Here is a 24483-nt window from a genome sequence, read left to right as displayed (position 1 = left end):
TAGCTTCAAATAACCATTCAGGTTTCTAACCAAAAACCTCTGATCTGAATTTTCAAACTAAATCCCATACTATGGATAAACTATTGCCTAACTGCTATGAACTTGCTCCTTCTCCCAGGACAAACCGATCTTCAATCTAACTTCATCTCAGTCTCCTGCAAACTGAAACCAAAAGTTTTCCCTAAGCAAAAAAAAAATTTCTGATTCTTCTAACCCAAACACAAACTAATACTTTTCAATGTTTGCTCTCTTCAGTTGTAAAACTAACAATGCAAACAAATTCTAAGTGGTACTCCAAGAACTGCTCTCTTATAAGTACTGGCTCCAGAAAAATTGACAGGTTAATGATTAAATCCCTTTATATCCACAGACCAAAACCCACATGCCACTGGTTCAGAATACAGGCTCTGAAATAATTTGCATGAATATATAAGATAACAACCCTATATCACAAATTATATTTGAAGAACAAACTGATAAAACTGAAGTTTACCTATTAGCCTTAAAACAAAGGACTTATCAGCAATAAATATTTCAATTTTTGAATCATATGTAAGAATCACGTTTTTGTCTTTCAGGATTTCTCTTTACATTAACCTCTATGTGAATTTTTTTCAGAATGCATTGACAAGATTCAATTGTCCCATGTTCACAACATGTTACATAATAACTAAGAATCATGATATTTCAGATACAAAGATTCACTTGTCATATTTGAAAGGGACCAGTGCAATGTTTCATACGTTATGTGCATGCAAATTGACATAATTGATAATTGCAATATTTCATTGACAGAAATGGTATTTTGTGAACTGTAGATCAAATGTCAAGCTCAAGTTTCTGAGAATTTCAATTAATGAATAATAACAGTAAATTTTCAAATGTTTTTGCTATTAATGTATGCTAATTAAGTTAATGAATCTAGGCTACAACAAGTCGAAAAAGTCATAATCTGATATCTTCAGTTTAGTCAAATGAAACAGTCAACAAACTAACAAACAAAACATCTAACAAACAAAAATATTAGAGCATCCTATTCTTATTTAATGTAATAATAAAAAACCTCTGATTCAAATAACATAAATTGGTACAAAAACAGAAATTGTTGGAAAAGCTCAACAGGTCTGGTAACAGCTGTGAAGAGAAATCAGAGTTAATATTTTGGGTCCAGTGACCCTTCCTCAGAACAGTTATTTTCTGATTGTTTTCAATCAGGTGCCATTGTGGATTAGAGGGTAAGTAGAGTGGATCACCAGGAGTGCTTTCTCATCAAGCCAGTGCTACATTGTGTTCAATAAAGAGCCAAAGAATGCTAGCCAAATCCACCTGATAGATCTCTGTGTTTAACCCTAACCAGGCCTGTTTTGGCGCTCAGGCCATTATATGTTCATGTTTCATTTCATAATGATTCTCATTGCTCTGCAGAACTTACGGACAGAACGTATGATGGAGTGAAGAATGAAAACGGACCACTTACAGAGCTTGGCTAGATGAGGTGAGTGGAAAATGAGTGAAAATCACTGCTCAGAAGGAAGGGATGTGAACAGAGCAGGAGGTGAAGGAAAGAAGTTACAGTTTGAAGAAGGGTGGTATTCTAAGGTTGGATGTGAAGGTAGCTGGTAAACAGCAAAACACGATCCTGTAATTTACATTGAATAGATGGAACAGAATATTGTACTCAAAACATTTACTTGAAAAGGAAAGATGGGGGAGGTTGTGAGACCGGAGTAATAAAATGCTGATGAAGACCTTAGGAAGAAGAACTGTAATCTCAGAAAATGAGATTAAAATGATTGAGGCTGAGAAACTACTAGAAAAATAAAATTGGGTAAATCCTGCTGGCATTGCTTTCCTATAAACAATCAGATCGTTGTAGGAATGCAGGCATGAGTTTCATATTTCACACAGAACAATGCAATTATTGACAAAGGTGATAAGGAATCAGCCCTGTGATTTTCACAGTTCAATCAGTTCTTTGATGGTAAAACAGACTAATAGGCCAATTGAACAGCTCACCGAAAACTCAAATCAACATTTTTAAAGTGTTGGTCGATCGTGATCTTCAGGAAAGGGAATGAACTCATTATGACGTCATTCCTTTTCAACTTCAAGTGAGCAATGTTTGTGTAAATGTATTATTGATAAACATTGCTCTCATTTATTGGGCAGAACAATTAAAGGAAAAGCCATAATGTGGGAAAATATGCACTTGAAATGTGTATTAAGGAAATGCAAAGTTGCTATCATCCTACTGGATCATAGGGTCTTTCTCTCTGAGAGGAACAACAGGTGATGGTTTAAGCTGAGGGTCACCCACATCTCAGGTGAGGGGAGAAGTTGAGAAGGAGAGTCCTTCATGGTAGCCTCAGCTGATGTATGAATTGAACCCATGCTGTTAGCCTCAGTGGGCATTGCAAGCTAGCTATCCAGTTAAATGAGCTATCAACCCCTGTAATGTGCAGGAATAAAACTATGTAGATGAACAATCCAAATATTTTTAGTTTTAATATTGTTTACAATATAAAGAAATGAACTTCTGTAAATTTGTTGAGGACCTTTTATCTTTAGTTCCAATGCTAAAGGATATTGAATAGATTTTACACTTAAGTCAATTGTAGTACACTAACTTTTAAATTATCAAATTTTATCAACTTCTGCAGTTGCTTTTGGTTCTTTCTTGGCAGCTAATAGTAAAGAAAAGGAATAAAGAAGCATTCTTTCATTTTGAGCTCATTAGCATCTTTGGATGTCCCAATGCATCTGAAAACCAATGAAGTCATTTTGAATTGTTGCCACAATTGTAAAGTAATGAAAGACGACAGCCAAATTTCATACAGTAGGAAGGCTCCACAAACAACAATGAGATATATAACCAGATGATCTATCTTATTGTAGTGTAGATTGAGATAAAACTATTACAGGTCACCAGAGTTTTCTTTGAATAGTGATTTGGGATCTTTTATCGTGACCCAAGAGAGCGGAATTAACATTGATTTAAAAGGTGGCATCTTCCTAGTGCAACACTCAACTTCTTCAGCACTGTGCTGATGGCTCAGTTGGAATTATGTGCCTAAGACAAGCTATGGTCTTGCATCTATGACTTGCCAACTCAGAGGGAAGATTGCTTCACTATGCTAAGGCTGACACATGCATAATACACATGATGTTCTTAAAGTAACAGTCCTTTCAAGAGATTTGTTTTTAAGCATCAGTTCAAAAATAACAAAACATTGAAATTAAATAAAAAATCATCATCATCAGAACTAACAAAGCTGTATATGAAAATCTGCTCCTCAGCTTTAGCCAATATAGTTCTTGACTAGTTGCCAGGAAGTATATGAGTAGTTGCCAGGTGGAAACATTAACAGACATTTCTTCACCCCTCCCCCAACTGGGAAAAAAGCTACACAGCCCAGCAAGAGTAGGAATCACCAGAGCAAGCTGAAAGATTTCACTGGTATCTCTAGGCACAATATGTTCTGAGGTGTACATGACAATGGTGCCAATACTGCAAAAATCATTGAATAGGAGTGCTAGAGGCCTCAAAGCTTGCAAGGATACTCTCAACTTCTTTGGGGTAAAATCCTTTATGGCATAATCTCTAAAATGGATCAATTGTAAAAGACCACTAGTGACTTGTACCAATAATTCCAATCTTTGTACACAATTTTGTATAGCTGTTTTATAATTGACCTCTAATTCTTTCATCACCACTTTCCAGCTGACTGATAGCTATATTTTCATATCTTCAAAGACTCCACTATGTGAAATAATCCTGCTTCAAAGATTTGGCTGACATTTGGTGGATTTAAATTCCAGTTAAGGGAAGCTAGATGAGGGCCAGGAGATGGAGATCGGGGTGGCAAAATGTGGAAGCTTCAAAGCTGTAGTTTTAGCTTTGAACTGTACTAAAATATATGAAGCTTCCAAGCTTCTTGACATCATTAGCACAACATCTTGAGAAAGATAACGCATCAGATTAACCCCAAACTCTTTGTACCAGATTCAATAAAATTTGTACTATTTGGCTATGTTTCAAAACTTGACATGTTGCTCTTTATTCAATTCTGGATTAATTGGAACTAACTTGTCAGGAAATTCCTTTAGTCCCATATCTATCACCCATTTGAGGTTCAGTTCACATATGATTAAAATTGAAACATAAGACAGTTAATGAATCAAACTTGAATAGTAATTCCAAATCTCCAATCACATCCATTCAGAGAGCAGTTAAAGCAGTAAACTATCTTTTTGTAACAAATTGCAAAAAGTAAATGTTTTAGTCACTTATCTAACTAATCAAGATATATAGATTGATAACCAAATGGCATGAAAGAGAAATTTAGAACCATAAAATGAAGTATTCAATCTATCGACAGTCATCTCTCTGTAAAAGAAAACAAGTTTGTGACTTAAACCTGTTAATAGCCTAAATTGTGTCTCATTGTGATCAATTCAGTTGAGCTGCAAATTCATTTGTTGCTGTTGAGGTAAATCTGTGAGAGAGGTGAGCTTTGGCCAGCAACAGTCCTTATTACTGCTCCTTCAGAATCTAAAAATCCCGTAAGGTTTACAGCTTTTGTTTCTGATGACCATTCAGTAGCGGGGCCATGAACCAGTTCTAGTTTAGCTGCTGCAGACCCAGAACTTGGAGGGGTAAGATGGTACAGTTCACATGCTCCAGGCCAGTTTAACAACCTGTCTTACAAATGAGCCCATGATGCTGAATTTAGATCTTTATAGAAGGAAAAAACCAGTAAAAGATACAAAAGACGTACAGTTTGACTCTTCTTAGATATTTCAAAATGGAGTTCCAGTAAAATAAACAGATTGACTTACAAGTATTAATTTTTTTAAACTCATTTTTTTCCCCATGTGTTGTTATCTGAAGAATGGTTGATATATAAATACATTTTATATTAAAACAAGTAAATGAGACTTTCTAATCCTCAGCTTACTAAAATAAATGCATCAAATAATGGTTACATGAGATTGAATGATGGAGGAACACTTCAACCTTAATTCATTCTCAAAATGAAACATATTATCTCAATATTGTCATGTTTTGAGTGCTTAGGATGCAAAATATCACATTATCTCAGAAAACTAACATCAAAAAGAACAAATAATTTCTTGCAGCTTTATTATTTTTAGAAAGTATAGGTGAATATATGACCTTAGGTAATTAATTCTTAAAATCTTTTTTCATGTTGATTAGATAGCAATGATAATATTGTGTTTGATATTACAATTTATAAAACTAATTTATAGCACTCTTCTCACAGTTACAAGATCAATTTCCTGTAATTGCTTATGCAACAAATGGCTTCACTGTCATGCCTTATGATGTAATCTGAATCCCTTGCTTGTGTTACAGTGGAACTGCAGATGAATGTGTTCCTAATCTAAATTCAGAATATCCTGAGCAAGCATAGCAGTTAAATACCAAATCTGGATGTCAGCGCAAAATTATTTTGTGCTGCATAGGTACCATGGATACAAGTATATTGATGATTCATACGTTTGGCTGAAATTCCTTATGTGGTTAGTTGTCTGTGGCGTTAAAAGGTGTTACTTAGAAAAAAACCCCACAAAAGCAATGGAGTGAAATTGTGGAGCAGACTCACTGGAAGAGAAATTCAAATTATTAAATAGGACAGTGCGAGGTGAATGCATGCCAGAAGACATCAGTCTGAAACTCAGGTTCGCCAACCTGCCCAGGCCCACCAGAGTGCACCAAAGTACAACCTCACAGTTGTGGAGTCAATCAAAATAAAACCTTCTGATCATACAACGTCCTTTCATGAGTGCTCACTATCGAAGCCTGGATTAACAATTTATGTCCCCCAGCTCAACGCAGTACGGCAACATGAGCAATAGACATTTGTGTAGAGCACTTTACAAAGCTAGTGACCGTAGCCTTGTGTTGGGAGACAGAATGAAGTTATACTACACTAATCTGAAACAGAATCACTTCCCAACCTTTTCTATGGAGCTTGTTACAGAGAGCTACAAGGGTTGGATGCAATTGTGAGAGGGCTCAGGAATCAGGGAAGAGCTATAGGGAAGAGAGATAGAGATGTCGAATGGAAGTTGGTGGAGAGGAAAGAAACTGAGGAATATTTGCTCGGGAGAGAAAGTAACTGAGGAATGAGAAATTCAGGCCAAAGATTATAGAATGAGGGAGTCAGGAAAACACTGTGGAGAATGAAGAATTTGGGAAAAGGAAGATATCAGATTCAACTGAAAAAGATTAAGGAATGGGGACTTGGTGAGCGTGAAGAAGAAATAGAAGACTTGAGGTACACAAACTGAGGACTTAGAAGAGTTAAAGCCTGGGGACTAGGATCACAGCAGGAAGGGAGATTGGAGAATGGTGGACTGAGAAAAGGAAAGAATAGTGAATGTGAGACAGAAATTGAGAATAATGTGTAAGGGTAAGAGTCTGGAACTGGAGAATGATGGTTCAAACACTTCAGAATCTGGGGAATAGTGGCTCAGTGGGGAGAAAGATGGACTGGTCATTGGGACTGAAGGAGTGGAATACGGAAGCAGGGTGGGAACTCAGGGTAGACTGTGAGAACCTGGGGAATGGGATCTGGGAATGAAGCCTTGTGCAGGAGGACTTGTGGTAAAGGAGCATGGGGGAAGATAGAGTCAGTGGAATAGGTGAAATGGTGGAGAGTTAGTTAAAATTCCTACAGCCCTAGCTGGTAAAACCAGATTCTAGTGGAAGAGGAGTGGAAGGAAAATTCATGGAGCTCCTCAGAAATTAAATTCCAAAAATGTTTCCTTCACTTGTGTGCAAAACATCAAGTGACCTTCTTAAAGGCTGTTAATTGGATCACTGAAGATCTGGAATGACTGAACAAAGAATATGGATGTATGGTACAAGCTCTATCGAATTGTCTGCTCACTTTTCATTCAGGGAATTAAAGTCCTTGTTAGGACTTATATTTGCATGCTCAAGATACTTATTCAGATAGAAAGCTGATGCTGAGAAGCAACTAATTGGTGCAGTTCTTCGGGAATGCCAGGAGGGATAAGTTTTTTTTACTCATTCTTAGGATGAGGACATCACTGGCTCGGCCATCATTGATTGCCCAGAGGACAATTAAGAGTCAAACACATTTCTGCGAGTCTGGAATCACATGTAGGCTAGACGAGGTAAGGATGGCAATTTCTTTTCCTAAAGGACACTACTGAATCAGAGGAATCCAACAATTGATTCATGGTCATCAATAGACTCTTAATTCCAACTTTCATTGGATTTAAATTCCACCATCTGCTGTAGCAGGATTTAAACCCAGATCCCCAGGACATTACTTGGTCTCTGGGTTAACAGTCCAAAATTATTACCACTAAGCTGTTGCCTCTCCGGTCCATTCTTAACTACTTATACAAACAATTGGTGATACAAGGTTAAATGTTTTTCTATTAAGGTTCATCATTCAGTGTCCCAAAGCATAATTTCAGGGCCAATGTTAGAAGTGCTGCAGGTACAAATTTGACTTCCATATTTAATCTAAAGTGTCCTTACAACTTCAACTATTAATACAAAAATATTTTTCAATTATTTCCATTTGGTTTGTGGAATGAATGTCAAACTAAGTAATATGTTCACAAATTCCATACATTTATTTTGTGTTTAAACAAATCCAGGTCCAGCTAAATATTTATTATACATATTGAATTTGTATCCTTGCTACATGCATTTTTAATATTAATTACTAATTATGTAAGCATGAAAACTCTATCTCAATTTAAGCTGTTTTTTAAAAAGTATTAGTAAATAAACTTTGTGGTCTGATAATTAGTGCTGTATTAGCTGGCTGCATCACAGAAATGGATAATGTTACCTAAAATTAAATATGGCAAACCTTCCTTTTTTGAAAACTAATTGCTGGTCACATATTCTTACTTTTCTGTTTTGATCTCTGAGAGTAAGTGTCTATGATTCATGTTTTTGTACGAAAAGTACCCTCATAGCCAAGCTTTCCAAGATTTCTGTTTACTGACTTTTGGAATACACAAATACAATACTAAAGTACTAGTCAAACTTAACAGTAGCTATGTGATTTTATTTTTCCCAGCTTCCTTTTGTTTTCTTCCTGTCTTTCCAAAATGATCAATGTGAAGACATACGACTCACACTGTGAATCTTTCTACGCTAATCAAGATGTTATGTGCCAGTACGCCTTGACGCTGTGGCAGCTTATCCAAGTCTAACCTTGCCCTCACTCATACTATCAACCTATCCTCACAACACAACCAATTGCAACTTGATGAATAATATTTCTGTTGAGATCATAGTGAAAATTGTCAATAATATTCAACTTTCAACATTTGACTTTCATGGATTGAAATGGGTTTTAAACTAATCAAAACCACGACTGTTATCATGTGACAAGTTCAGAAAACTCATGTGGAATATATGAACCTAGACGCCCCAGAAGTAGCATTTTCTTTCAAGGGACACTGAAACTCAATGAGGTATGAAAAAAATAGCATCCCTTGTTGAACTCACACTAACATGATTACTGCGCATATTGGAGATGAAAGGTTACCTATGATCTACTTAGTTTGAAAAAGACAACAGAGCCAGACTTGAAATATACAACTGAACCATATTTCAGTGGCTTGGTTTAGATAACAAAGCAGTGAAAGAAAGGAACATGAACTATTAAACTCAGCCACTGGAAGTTCTTCACATTCTCTCAATCTCAATCTCAGTAAATGCCTACCACTAACAAAAAAGTTTGGAAAACTCACAATTGACTGAGAAATTAAATGCATCTGCAAGTACTGCCACTGCTGAGTTACCCGGGTTTCACTCTCACAAATCAAAACAAAAACAAATTGTAAAATGCAACCTTAACCTCCTGATTGTATTAGATACCCCTCTCACTACAGTCTTTGTAAGTTCATTATTTATGTTTAATGTGTGCATTGATGTTGTATTTTGATTTCAGTCTAGTTACAGCCAATAAAAATCCACTCTTTCAGTCAAGAAAACCTTGGAATTGGCTCACTTTCACTTATGATCTGGTTAACTATATTTAATTGAGTAAGAAATCACATGACATCAGGCTATAATTCAACAGATTTATTTGAAATCACAAGAATTCGAAACATAGCCCTTTCATCAGGCGAAGTGAGAAGGAAGCACACAGAACACAGAATTTATGGCCAGAGAGATCAAGGGCAGAGAGATTATAAAATGATGTGAGTGGAGTGTTGAATAATAAGTCTCTGGAGGTGACCAAAGGTGTTAGACAGTGTGAGTAAAGTGAGTAAAGCTGAATAACAACTAAAGGGATGACCTATAATCCAATTAAATGAAGCAGATTTTTTGTAATTATCTCTCTGCTTCATTGGAGATGAAAGGTTATCTGTGGATTGTTTAGTTTGAAAAAGACAACAAAGATGGACTTAAAATATACAACTGAACCATATTTCAGTAACTTGTTTTAGATTATAGGTCTTCCATTCGGTTCTACATTCTGTTAAAATATAACATGGTTCAACAAGAAGACGTTAAAAAAGGGGAGCTGTGCACCCTCCTAAACTGGTTGTAACACTTCGTATAATTTTATAATATTATTTTCTTTCCTCATGTTTTTATTTCCTTCCCCTAGGTCTGATTCTTACAGGGATGCCTAAGTGGTCATTCTTCATATGTTGCTCCTCCTGCAGGGGGGAACCTCCTTTCTGCTGAGCTGATATCCTAAACTGACCTGGTCCCATTTACCAGCATTTGCCTCATATCCCTTTATTATTATACCCATCTAGATGCCTTTTAAATGTTGTATATGTACCAGCCTCCATGACTGCCTCTGGCAGCTCATTCCAACCACGTACCATCCTCTGTGTGAAAAGTTATCCCTCAGGCTCTTTTTAAATCTTGTCACTCTCACCCCAAACCTATGCCCTCCATACATGAGTATCAACCCAAGTGGGTAGTGCCCTTTGGTCTGGCGTTGGGGATGGGGGGAACATGGAGGGGGGGAGGGGTGATCGGTTGGGGGGCGGTTATGTTGGTGTTCTTGCAAAACACTTTCCATGAGGGAATGGTGAATATCTGGCCCTTCGGCCCACTATGACTGTGGTGACCATGTTGCCCATTCTAAACTATTCCTATCTGCCTGCATGTGCTCTGTATCCCTCCATTTCCAGCATGTTCTGTCTCTGTCTAAATGCTCATGTTGCTCACATATCTGCTTCTACCGTCTCTCCTGGCTACGGGTTGCAAACATCTACCACTGCTTGTGTAAAATACTTTCTTTGCACATCTGGATGGAGCTTAATTTAGATAAGTGTGAAGTGTGTTGCATTTTAGTAAACAAGACGGGGCAGGACCTATACAATTAATGGTAGGGTCCTGGGGAGTGTTGCTCAATGGAGCGAACTGGGGGTGCAGCTTCATGTTCCTTGAGGGTGAGGTTGCAGGTAGATGGAGTGGCGCAGAGAGTGTTTGACATGCTTGCCTTTGTTGGTTGGTGCATTGGGTGTGGGAGTTGGGAGGTCATGTTGTGGTTCTGAGGGACATGGTGAGGCCACTTTTGGAATACTGCGCACAATTCTGGTCACCCTGCTATAGAAAGGATGTTGTTTAACTTGAAGGGTGTTTGAATAGATTTATGAGGACATTGCTGGAATTGGAGAGTTTGAGCTGTGGGGAGAGGCTGAATAGGCTGGGACTTTTTTCCCTGGAACGTTGGAGGTTGAGGTGTGACTGTATAGGGATTTTCGGAATCATGAGGAGCATGGATGGGATGAATGGCTGGGTACTTTTTGCCAGGGTGGGGGAGGCCAAGATTGGACGGCATAGGTTTGGGGTGAGAGTGAGAAGATTTAAAAACAGCCTGAGGGGTAACTTTTTCACACAGAGGATGGTATGTGATTGGAATGAGCTGCCAGAGGAAGTCATGGAGGCTGGTATAATTACAACATTTAAAAGGCATCTAGGTGGGTATAATAATAGAGGGATATGAGCTAAATGCTAGTAAATGGGACTGGGCCAGTTTAGGATATCTGGTCAGCACGGACAAGTTGGACTGAAGCGTCTGTTTCCGTCCTGTATGGTTCTATGCCTCTATGTGCATTTGAAGACAGCATAAGAAATCTGCTCAGCTTTAGTTGGTATTACACATGTCCAACATAATATCTAATACTTCTAATTTTTTATAGCTCCACTTATAATTCTTCTTGATTTGGCTTTATAATCTTGTTTACTTGATTGGAAAAATCATATCTCTATTATTAAAGCAATCCTCAAAATGTTCAGTTGCCTTTCTGTCATCTGTCAGATGAAAAGCAGGGCATAGGGACTAGATGTGAAGGTTGGATGGTGTGGGGGGAGGGGGGGAGGGGGGCGGGGTTTGTTGTGGTATGTAATGTACCAGATAGAAGCTGGGTGCTGTGAGTAGGTATGCGGTGGTGTAGCTCAATGGAGGAAGAGATTATTGAGGCTGGAGACTGCTGGAGGCTGAGTTTGCTAATCTATTATCATAATCCCCAACCTACTGTACTTTCACTAAACTCAGAAAATCAAAAAAAAGGTTTTAGATCAAAGATTTGACATGAATTTGATTTGACATGCCTTGGGAGCACAGTCAGGTTAATTCTTGGCTCTGCAAATTTAACTCAGGAGAAGTGCATGGAAATTCAGATTCTCATCCTTGGGGTGCCAGGGTTTATGGGATTTGTGACTTCTGCCCTCTGAAAGCATACACAGGCTGCCAAGTTTGAAGTGGGTTTTGGGAAAGGCCAGAATTAGTACTCTGGCACATTTCTCAGACGTGCAATGAAGAATGAAGGAAGGAAACAGTCTTCCAGTCCTCGACCCCTCAGGTAATCCCTTTTCTTCATCCATAATGCGGAGGTCATGGCTTAGTGATATTATCACTGGACTTAATCCAGAGCCCAGATGATGTTCTGGGGACCCAGGTTCAAATCCCACCACAACAAATGGAAGGATTTGAATTCAATAGAAAAAAAATTGGAATTAAGAATCTAATGATGAACGTGAATCTATTATCGATTGTTGGGAAAAAATAAACAATTGGTTCACTAATGTCCTTTAGGGAAAGAAATTGCCATCCTTATCTGGTCTAAGTATATGTGACTCCAAACCCTCAGTAATGTGGTTGAATCTCAAATTGCCCTCTTGGCAATTAAGGATGGGCAATAAATGCTGGTCTAGCCAGTGATGCTCACATCCCATGAATGAATAAAAGAAAGTTTACCCATTCCCTCTCATGCTCCCACCCACACTTGAAGGCCCTCATATACTTTATGCAAACCTATGCTACTTCACACATTCTCATGTGCTATTATGTCAGCCTACACCCTCCACTCACATTTCATGGCAATTCATACTCCCATGCCTTCTTATGTCCCCTCATTCCACCTCCCCAAGGTACCTCTCACCTTCAATGACAATCTATGCCTCTCCACCCTCCAACTGGTGCTTCATAGCTCTACACCAATGTAGTGCAACATATGGCAACCCATACCCTCCCCACATCAACTTTTGCTTTACATCCTCCAAGGTAACTCACTCAGTATGCACCATAGTCAGATATGAGGACCCCACATGAGGAGATCAATAATGTTGAATTACTAAATGTCTATTGATGAAGTTAGTACTTATAAAGACGATATTTGATTAAAAACCCACTCGCACATTTAATTTGCTTTATTGATGATAAGAATAAGCAAAAATCCTCACAGATCCATTTCAGAGCCTTTATAAGCAGTTGGATCGTTCAACCAATTGTGAATTTACAGGCAACCTTAGTTATAAAACACTGACCCTGTCAACAAACTCCTCAGATTTACATCAATAGACAGAGTGAAACAGTAATCACCGACTTAGTTGAATACTGCACTTTTCAAATACTTAAATGGCAAGAAATTTAAATGCTTTGACAGTTACTTTTAATGGGTACTTTTGATATTTCTAGGTAGCTCAACAGTTCCAATGAGATTATCCAAATTTATACACATTAATGCTTAATTTTAATAATTCCAAAGAACACCATCCCTGTCCCAAAGGTGTTCTAGGACCACCATATCCAAACAGGTTCTCTAAAGAACTTGGATAAGTTTAGCTATTCTACTCCCAGGTTTAAAGTGCACAAGTTAGTAGATTAGATTACGTACAGTGTGGAAACAGGCCCTTCAGCCCAACAAATCCACACCGACCCGCCGAAGTGTAACCCACCCGGACCCATTCCCCTACATTTACCCCTTCACCTAACACTACGGGCAATTTAGCATGGCTAATTCACCTAACCTGCACATTTTTGGATTGTGGGAGGAAACCGGAGCACCCGGGGAAACTCATGCAGACATGGGGAGAATGTGCAAACTCCACACAGAGAGTCGCCTGAGGCGGGAATTGAAACCTGGTCTCTGGCGTTGTGGGTGCTCAGGAGTGCTAACCACTGTTCCACCGTTTTGAATATCCCATCAGACTGAAGGCAGTTGAACTTAAGCATGTGCAGTTGCTTCTGTGAATCAGATATGCAAAGTACAATCTGTCCCTATTTCTATTCTGCAAACACGGTGGAGCTGGGTTTGAGGTTGGAACTTTAAGACACATGCCTCTGGTGCCATTTTCACCAGGGCATAGTGTCAGAAAGCTGGTACCTTTTATCTAAAAGCTGTCCCTTTTCTCAAGGATACTGTGTCCTTGGTTTTTTTCAGAGAGGTCATAAACTAGCTCCCGGTTCTGATTAGAGTGGTTTGGTACAGAGATTAAAGAATGTTGTGAGGCTGTTTTGTTTATATGTAAACAGATGAGACTTCATGCCAAATCAGATTCCTGATGAAGGGCTCTGGCCCGAAACGTCGAATTTCCTGTTCCTTGGATGCTGCCTAACCTGCTGTGCTTTAACCAGCAACACATTTTCAGTTCATGCCAAAGCGGTCATGTTTTAGAAGTGACCTATATAATGAAAGTGGCCAACTCTCTAGCTGAGTCCAGAACTAGTTGGGAGTTCAACATTGAGTTGTGTTGAAACTCTCTCTCTCTCTTTCTGCCCTTCTAACTTCAACCTGTAAGCATCTGTTCCTGATTTTTTATTTTTTTTAAAGGGGGTTTGCTTATTGGGACAGTTGTGTATATTCGGAACAGTATAATTAAGTCTCGTTTGGATAGACTGAGTTCTGTAAGGGTTCTTTATTCTGTTCCTTGTGTTTCGTTGTGTAATTTTGTGAATAAATTTCTGTCTGTTTTAAAAACCATTAGTCAACCTAGCTAACTTACTCTGGTCATTTTTCCCTGTATGCCTACCGAAACAAATTGCAAAGTTATGGTCTAGAGTGCCTGCTCAAGAATGTTTTGAGTGGTCTGGCCTATTCCATAACAATAGAACCTCTCTGTAAAAATTCAAGCCTCAGTAATTACATTTTCAATGCCAATCAGCAATCAGAGGCATTCAATAGGAACATTTGAAATAATATAGTAATTATTTACCTTCAAGATGAGAGCATAAACCTATGTAGATGACTACTGGTTTCCCCTTTATCCACCCTACGAGGTGCATCTTTAAAAAAATTAAATTAATTTGTCAAAAAATGATTTTGTTTTTAAAAATCGTGGTGACTTTGTCACATCATACTATGACTTGTATAAGTGCATTGTTAAGACTTGTTGGTAATAGATTCCAGAACTTTCCAAATACTTGATGAACAGCTGACTTGTAGTTCCCTGTTTTCTCTCCTTTTTCCATTCTTGAATAGTGCTAATATATTACCAACTTCCTAAAATAACTCCAAACAGGGTCAATATCCTGTCACCAAGTCACCTTTTATTTACACACGGAAAATCCTTGACACTGGTATAGCTTCCTCAGAGCCAGCTCATAGAATGCCAGAATGTCTGGCACTCATCTTTTTATCTATCAGCCAGGGCTCCCTAGTTGGACCAGATTATTAGCCTCAATCAGGGAAATCATGCTATGAGATCTACCTGGCTGACCTTGTTACAATCACTGTATCACTCCCACTCTGAGTCCAAGGACATTGACCAGTCCATTCTCTTGTAGCCTTCTGAGGTAAATGATCACTGGGTCAGGTTCCTCCAACTCTGCATCAGATATGAGTGGCATGTAACAAGCAGCAACCCACCTCTTGCACCGAGTGTCTTGGGAGAAATTCACTCTCTTTTACCAGCAACAAAGGCATCGATGCAGCAAGATCCACTATGTCCATCTCAGATTCAGAGGTCTCTTCAACGCTTGATGAAAAGGGAGAACGCACGGGTTCCAACTGCCTTTCCAACTGTTCCAATGACCTTGGGCATATTTTGCTCCTGCAATGTTTGTGAGTTCATGGCTTTCATATGGTCCATATGTTTGTTCAGGACCGTTGCTCCTACCCTAACTATAAACATTACTGATCCTGACCTTGCATTGACCCAAGTTCCTACACCAAACTTCGTCCCCTGTGGTAAACTGTCATTCTCGCTTGGCAGAGTATGGCATCTGGCACTGACATTCCTGGTGCCATATCAATGTCCACCCCCAGGCCCTGAAAGTTCAGGTTTAACCTGGTTTGGAGTCTTCTCCCCATTAGTAACACTGCTGGAGCTATCCCTGCAGGTAGGAACTGGGACAGTTTGGTATTTAGCAAAGCTGCCGGCTGTTTCTTTAAGTCTGCTTTCAAAGTTTGGATTGCTCTTTCTACCAGGACATTGGATGATGGATGATATGAAGCTGTCCTCATATATTGAATCCCATTCAACATTAGGAAATACTCAAATTCCCTACTGGCAAACAATGGCCTGTTATCTGTAACTAACACTTCTGGGAGTCCATGTAATGCAAAAATGCACATAGTTTTCCTATTGTCATTCCCTTGTTTGATGAATGACCTCCATGTATGTCCAACCACTTTGTGTGGGCATCTAAAATGACTAAGAAAATTGAGTCCATGAAAAGACTGCACGGTTGATGTGTAACCAAATTGAGGGTTTACCTGGCCATTCCCATTAATGTGGAGGAGCTGCTGGTGGTAATGTCTCTCCTCATTGGCATTCTGGGCATTGGCCCACCAATGCAGCTATGTCTGTGTCCAAGCCTGGCTACCAGACATAACCTCTTGCCAACATCTTCATTTTGGAGATCCTTAGATGAGGTTGTAGAGTTCAGTCAGTATTTAGTGGCAACCTTATCTGGGACGATTATTCTTGCTCTCTAAAATTATTTGCCCTCTTCTACTGTGATCTGAACTCTCCGGATCCAAAAAGGTTTCAATTTTGGTTGTGATGGCCCTTTGGTTTCCCCATCACCACCAGCTGATTCAGTTTTGCCAGAACTGGATCCTTCTGCGTCCAAAGTCTGATGCTGTCAGATGTGACTGTAAGTGTATCAAGAAAATTTATGGACTCTTCCAGTGGTGGTATCACCAGTGGTATATCTGCCAATGGGAGGTGGCTCAATGCATCAACTCATATTCTAAGAAGTGCACCTGGCTGACCTCATTACACTTTCAATTTTCTGGACCATTCAGAATCAACTGACTTTTGGAAAATCATAACCATTCACTATCTTTACAGATACCACCTTTAGAAACATAGGATGTAAGCCTAACATCTGTGGCAGGTAAGTTACTTGAGAAGAATCTGAGAGATAAGATATACATGCATTTAGAAAACACAGGGTTGGATTAGGAATAGTCAGCATCACTTTGTGCGCAGGAGATCATACCTCACAAATTTGTTAGAGTTCTTTGATGAAGTGACAAAGAAAGTTGACAAGGGCAGGGTGGTAGATATAGTCTGTATGGATTTCAGAAAGGCCTTTGATAAGGTTCCATATGGTAGACTGCTGTGAAAAGTCAGATTGCATGGAATTCAGGGCAAGCTGGCAAATTGGATACACAATTGGCTTGATGATAGGAAGCAGATGGTAAAGCAGAAGGATGCTTGACAGATTGGAGGCCTATGATCAGTGGAGTGCCTCAGGGGTCAGTACTGGACCCAATCCTGTTTGTTATCCATATCAATTATTTGTATGAGAATGTACAAGGCGTGATTAGTAAATTTGCAAATGATACTAATATAGGACAGTGAGGAAAGTTATCAGAAATTACAGCAGGCCCTCAATCAGCTGGGGAAGTGGGCCAAGAAATGGCAAATGGAGTTTCATATAAATAAATGTGGGTCTTGCATTTTGGAAAGTCAAATAATTAAAGTAGGAGTTTCATGGTGAATGGTCGGGCCTTAAGGAGTATAGTGAAACAGAGGGACCTTGGAGTTCAGTTGCATGCTTTTCTGAAAGTGGTGTCACAGGTAGACAGGGCAGTGAAGAAGGTGTTTTGACACTGGCCTTCATTAGTCAGGGCACTAAGTATAAAGTTGGGAAATTATGTGCAGTTGTACAGGATGTTGTTGAGGTCTTGGAGTAGTGTGCTCAGTTTTGGTCACCTTGCTGTAGGAAAGATGTTATTAAACTGGAAAGAGTGCAGAAGAAATTTGCAAGAATGTTGCCAGCATGCAAGGGTCTAAGTTATAGGGAAAGGTTGGACAAGCTAGGACTTTTCTCTTTTGAGTATAGGAAACTGAGGGGGATCTTACAAAAGTGTATAGATCATGAGAGGCATGGATAGGGTTGGGGAATCAAGGACTAGAAGGCATCAGTTTAAGGTTAGAGGGGAAGGAATAAAAGGGAACCTGAGGGGCAACCTTTTTACTCAGAAGTGGTACACATGTGGAATGATCTGCCAGTGGAAATGGTTGAGGCGGGTACATTAATAACATTTAAAAGGTATTTGGACAAATACATGAATAGGAAAGGTTTATAAGGATATAGGCCAAGTGCAGGGAAATGGGGTTAGCATTGACGGACATTTTGGTCAGCATGGATCAGTTTGGGCCAGAGGGCCTGTCTCCATGCTATAGGTAGGACCCTATAAATCCAGGTCCTAATTAGGTCATGACAGAGTTTTAGCTCCTTTAGTTTCTCCAATACTTTTCTTTGCTGATATTAATAAGCTCAAATGTTTGATTTTTAATAATCCTTTTATTACCTTTACATTCCAGTATATTATTTTTTCTTGTACTGTGAAGCCTGACAATAAATATATTTTCACTGACTTTGCCTTTTACTCCTTTCTCACCAGGTTTATTTTAGCCACTCTCGAGATGCCTGTGAAAATCTTTACAAACTTATTACAAGCTGGATTATTCTCATGTCCTATTGTTTGCAGTTTCATTAATTTTTGGGGACGCTTTGCTATTTCCTAAAACAATCCTAACCCTCTTGATTATTACACTACTCAAAACCACAATCTTCATAAGCCATTGAAGAAAACAGAGTTTTCTTACTGGGGTTTTGTTTCTCAATGGAATGTGTTCTTGTTGAATATATTGAATTATTTCTTTATAAGTTTCCCACTGCTTATTTATTACCAAGCCTTATTTACCTTTCAGTGTTAGACAGCTGTTTCCTCATACCTACATAATTGGCTTAAAGGTTAAGATTTGTGCTAGACACCATATACTTTGCTTTCAAAATTAAATGGAATTCAATATATTATGATCATTATTTCGTTGTGGATCTTTTACTAAGGCATTCAATTATCTTATTGTACAATACTAGATCTAAAATACCTTTTTCCTTAGTTGGTTCCACAATGTATTGCTCCGGGAAACTATCATGAAAGCATTCTGTGTCTTCCAGTCAATCTTTGTCAATTTAATTGGTCCCATGTAAATGAAGATTAAAGTTAATCACAATTACTTTGTTGTATCTTTGTCATAAGTTCTATTTATTCTTTAATGCTCTGTCCAATGTTATAACTGTTGTTAGGGGGCATGTAAACTACCACCACTGATATTTTCTGACTCTGTTATTCCTAAACTTTACCCATACTGATTCTACTTCCTGTTCTTTTAAGCCAAGATCCATCTTACTAGGGTCTTTATGTCATAGTCTCCTGTCAGGCCTCCTCCTCCTTCACCTTTTCCATTCTGCCTTCTATTAAAAAGTGTTACACCCTGGAAAATGTATTTCCCAACCGTGTCTGTAGATGGTGATTTGATCAAAACAATTCATTGCTATTTGGGCCTCTAGCTCATTAGTCTTATTATAAATACTTTGCACATCCAGATAACGAGGCTATAAATATATTTTGCTGCTATTATTTACATATGACACTCAGTGTTACTTTTCTTGTGCAACCATTTCAATTGTTTATGTTAATATAACTGAATGACAACTATATTCAACTGTCAGAGTACTCCTTCCCTAACAATGCCATAGACTTGGAATGCTCATGATTTAGGGTCATTAATATCCATATTATACATTCATCTATGTCATATTACATGTTTATAAAAATCAAAAGCATTGACTAAATTAATAACATTGATTATTAGGAGTAATAGCAAGATGCTAATAATTAAGATATTATTTCAAATTCTTGATTCCACTGAGTCTGATAGTATACGTTTTCATCAGAACCAATTCGTAGGATTAATTCACCACCATCCTAGATCCTCCTGCATCCCTTGTTACATTACGCCCTTTGACTAGAGTCAGAGAATGGGGGTATAAAAGTCAAAGAATAGGAGCAGAAATATTTAGTATTTCATACTTCAAAATACATATTATTTCAAATTCATTTGTAATGAACTGGGAATACAATTTTTGTTTATTCAAGGAATAACACATGAAAATAAATGTTTAATGATGTTTGTAGTACTCCAATCTATATTTGAACAGCTGATACTTCTTACAAGAAGAAATTTAGATGACTTATAAACATAAATATGTTAAAAGTTATATAAGTATTATGAAGGCTAAATGTTCAATTCCCCATTGTAAAAATAATGTGTATACTGATACTAATGGAACGTATAATGCAATAGTATAAGATTTGTTTAAACATCTAGAAGTTCAGCTGAGGGAAAACTAATCTCTTCCAATGATGTCACTACAAATGGTCAAGTTTGAGAAAATTAACTTATGAGCTAAGATTTCCAAATCATACTTAGTCACACTGTTCAAGTGATTGTTACTGCTGACAAATAATGTAAACATTCAGTAAGACTAATAGACTTTCAGAGTGTTGCTCATACTAGGCTAGAGTCCATGGCATAGTTGTGATTTTTAGACTTTAATCTATGCCTTTAAAGACCATTATTGAAAATTTGCTCTCTGGTAGCAACACAGGAACATTCAGGAAATTCAACTTGGTTTTAAACTCAGGTCAGTCAGCATCTGAGGAGCAGGAGAGTCGACGTTTTGGGCATAAACTCTTATGGTCAATCGGAGCGTAACTGTGACTAGTAAGTATCTGGCTGTTTGCTGTCTCTGTTTTATTCTGATTTGTATTTGATCAGTTACAAAAACCTGCTGCTGCTTGCACATTATTCTACTCACAGTGAAGCTGTAGCACTTCCACTGGTGGGAAGAGTTATAAATCACACAACACCAGGTTATGGTCCAACAGGTTTGTTTGGAAGCACTAGTTTTCAGAGTGCTGCTCCTTCACCAGGTGGTTGTGGAGTATAAGATCATAAGACATAGAATTTTATCAAAAGGTTACAGTGTCATGCAACTGAAACAATATTTTGAACTAACCTGGATTGTTAAGCCTTTCATCTTTTAGAATGGGTTTCAGGTTTTGGTTCATTAATATGTAAATCCCAGAACTTCTTTTAAGTCACCTTGTCGAGGCTCAGACAATGCATTCAAGGTGTGAGGTTAGATGGTGGGTGGGAAGATGTAATACAGGATGACAAGTTGACATTTGTAGTTTCCATTAAAGAAAATGAACTTTGGAATGTATAATGAAAAAAAATCACATAATGTACTTGCAGATATAACATCTTTAATATATCACATATGAATTGCCTGTAAAAGAGCTGGTGGATGGAGTCAGAAGCTGATTTGACATCATGTGTTTGATATATTGATTCTAATGGTACACATTTGATAGCATCCATTTCAAGGCAACCCATTTTACTCACCTGCAGATGGATATACAGGTAAAGCCCTAAAAACGAATGTAAACGAGGGTAGATAGTAAAGTGCGTATAGGGCATGATAGTCTTCAGGTTATGGTACTGAATGAGTAATCAAATGGCCCAAAGACATGAATTCAAATCTCACCATGGTAGAATGGCACAATGAGGAATTTAAATTCAATTATTTAAATACATTTTGTATTAGAAACATAGCATGGTCACCATTACTAATAATATCAGATTTTCATTCAAAAATCTTGTTCCATAATGTCAGTTTGTGAAAAAAAAATCTGGTACTTTTTACTTAGTCTGGTCTTTTTGTGACTTCAGACCTATAGCAATGTGGTTGATTTTTAACTCTGAAGTGGCCGAAAAATGCCACTTAGTGAAATGGGATTGGGCTACCAATGCTGACCTTGACAGGGATATCCACATTCTGTGAATGAAAAAGGAATCGTAATCAAGAAAAGATTTTAGGTATTTCCCAATGGTCAAATTTTGTTTCTGTTTACTCAAATATTCTCTCTCTGCTTTTTTTTTGGGAGGAAAACACATAACCTGCATGCTAACAGTTATCTAATTAACATTTACTTTAAAGTATGCATAGAAAGTGCCGAACCAATATTGGAAATAAATAACTACCTTGGCTTCTTCATAATCTTAAAGTCATTTGTGCAATAAGACAATACAAATTTCGCACAGTTGAATATAATTTCCACTGCTGCGATAATGGGCTTGACTTTAATTCTCAGGTAGAAATGATCTGGCCTTATTAGCAGCCGATTTGCTGAATTCCAATTGACAATGGTTTGTCCTGGTCTAGAAGGAAATGTAAAAATATTTCAAACTTATTAAGTCTTTTCTGGCTCTGGAGGCAACTCTTAGCATACTTTGATCATTACCCAGTTTTGGATAGAAAATAAGTCAGTCAGTCTTCTCTCCATTGTGACTGCTTGCATCCATTCACCTGGCTTTCACCAGGTTGCGGGAGTTAAAATTGACCCCGTTATCAATGGCACCTGCATGTTGATAAATGAAAATTAGATGGCTCACTGTTGGGAATCTTCTAAAGGGACTGGAAAATGCAATCAGTTAATTATTACCATACCAATATGTGTGGCTATTTGGACAAAACAAGAAACACAAACTGATGGAAAGAAATAAATGATTGCATTACCTCATGAAAAATAAAAATGTGTATGATTTTCATAAGAAATTTAGGTTTGAAATATCTTCTAACCATTTGTCAAAGCACAAAATATTCCAAGTTAGGATTATCAAAACCTGTTTTCAAGGAACCTAACCAGGCAATATAAGAACTATTCAGAGACTTTGACAAAGTTGTGGAGTGGAGGGGCAACAAAAAGAAACAAATGGTATTCCTAGTTCAGTAACGATATGCTCCAGGTTTCCATTGTCTTTCAAGTCTATCCCAATCTCACTTCTACCTTGCATTTGAAGTAGGAGGCATTGGAATCATTACAGTATGACAGCAGCTCCATTTAAAATTCAGTGGGCAATGATTTTGTTTGAGGCACTTATAATCCTTTAGTACTCTCTCAACCTTATCCCCATAGAACTGTTTTGAATTAAACTTTTCATTCAGAGATCTATGCAGATCATATACCCTGACCCCTGGAACAAGATACTCCAAGTATTACATTTTATGCATAAAATGTAGACATCTAATATGCACTATTATTATAGCTGTTGTATGTAAAGGAAAGTTAGATAAGGCAAAAAGGAATAGAAGCAAATATTAATAAGGTGAGATGGGACTTATGAAAATAGGAATGGACGAACTGGTTCAATGATGTAAAATTCAATGTAATCATTCACTTATTCTATAAACCAAGTATCTAACACCCAGCAGAAGCTTGATATATACTGGTTGTGAATAACATTGCAGTAAAACTAGGAACCTTGTGGTTTACATAAACGCTGGAAGACATACTCCTTTCTACAAAATTAAACCATTTTGATTGCTATTCCTTGTTGAAAGAAGAAGTGAAAGAAAACTTGTACCGTGCCAGTTGACATTCCATACTTGTCTACCTGGTACTTTACGATAAAAGACAAAGAATCATTGTAAAATGAGCCTCCTGAATAGAACAAGAAACTGTTCAGAGTTTGTTTACTCTAACTAGAAAAACTTAATAATTGGTTCTTTCTGTATTTCTATAATGACTATTAAAGAAATCAGGTCCTAAGCTGGGACATTTAGATCTACAGCAAAGTTTTTATCGATAGTCAAAAGTGAAATCAGTTGTCTGCCAAGTATAAGTCTAATTTGCAGTTATCTCATTATCTCTCAATTAGTCACTGCATGTGTGCAATCCTCCAGACCTAAAAATGCCCTTAGTGGGTAATGTGCACAAAAAATTGTGTAATATATCACTTATTGTGAAGACTATTAACATTTGGCCAATGAACACAGACTGTCATTTTTTAAAAAAGTATTTTGTGGCTATCTCTTCATTGACACTATGCATAAATATAAATTATTCCACAATTACTGTTTTATCTATCCAAGTATATTACTTGATCTGGAAAGGAAAGTAGCATTAAAATCTTCAGTCCTGCGAATGAGAACTCGTTCATGCCAAAATCCAAGGAACTATAATGATTTTCTGAATGATAAATGCAACATATTTCTTGATACACTGTCATGCATATGCTGGGGCAGATGATAATAGAACTTACCTGTATATTTGAGCAACAATTACTGTAGTGCACTGACAGAGTCAAATTGGAAACAATTTGTGAACTGCCAATGTGTTTTCATGAAAACCATCTCAGCTATTTTCTATCAATGCAAGTAAGTCAATCAAGACATTTTTGTGCTGTGCCTGGTGTTCTCTCCTGAATGACATGCTTCCACCTCTTGAGATACTGTCATTGAGATACATTTGAAAAGTTGGAGCAATGCAAGAAGTCTGTGAAGTCATGCTGTATTAGAGCCCTTGTGGTATGTCTGATATAGTTTGAAATTCCCAGAAGGCACAGTATGTTCACTTTGATCAACCATCACCTGTCAAGGTGAAACGCATGTCAAATTTTAGGGACTTCAATCCAAATTATATTTACTGAATATAATAGTCTTGATGTCAGTCAGCCAAAATAAAGTTGGATATTGATGCTTTCACTAAAGATAAAATTCTGTTGATATCAGGACACTACACTTCTATCACAAAAACAGAAACAAGCATTCATGAGCAGAACTGTTCTGAATTAACTCGATCAGCTTTCATGATGCAAACTGATAGTGTGAAACTCAGTGCCTTTGGATAGTTTGCTGATTATGAGGTGGGAAATGGAAAGCTACTCAGGTTCCTGCTTAAGAGCTTGCAACAGCTTAAAGTGAAGGACTCTTATGCTGTGGCTGTGTAGGAAAGACAATCATCCAAGGACAACAGGGATAGACTAGATAATTACAGACCAGTTAGTCTGACATCAATGGTAGGGGAATTATTGAAAAAAATTCTGAAGGATAAGATTAA

General features: G+C 37.8%; 1 protein-coding gene and 1 long non-coding RNA gene across 4 annotated transcripts in view; one reads left to right on the top strand and one right to left on the bottom strand.

Moving 5' to 3' along the window:
* Positions 1–18220, top strand: part of LOC132822337 (uncharacterized) — a 130415-nt gene extending 112195 nt beyond the window's left edge. Inside the window, exons 2-3 of the long non-coding RNA XR_009645433.1 lie at positions 1426–1495; positions 18133–18220. This is a non-coding gene — a long non-coding RNA (uncharacterized LOC132822337). The remainder of the gene's footprint in view (positions 1–1425; positions 1496–18132) is intronic.
* cacna2d3a (calcium channel, voltage-dependent, alpha 2/delta subunit 3a) overlaps positions 1–24483 on the bottom strand; it is a 953890-nt gene that overhangs the window by 13467 nt on the left and 915940 nt on the right. The window lies entirely within an intron of this gene.

The sequence above is a fragment of the Hemiscyllium ocellatum genome, chromosome 14 (genome assembly GCF_020745735.1).
Source record: "Hemiscyllium ocellatum isolate sHemOce1 chromosome 14, sHemOce1.pat.X.cur, whole genome shotgun sequence".
NCBI classification, from domain to species: Eukaryota; Metazoa; Chordata; class Chondrichthyes; order Orectolobiformes; family Hemiscylliidae; genus Hemiscyllium; species Hemiscyllium ocellatum.
The sequence above is the reverse complement of the archived record's forward strand: the minus strand, read 5'-3'. Positions and strand labels throughout refer to the sequence as shown.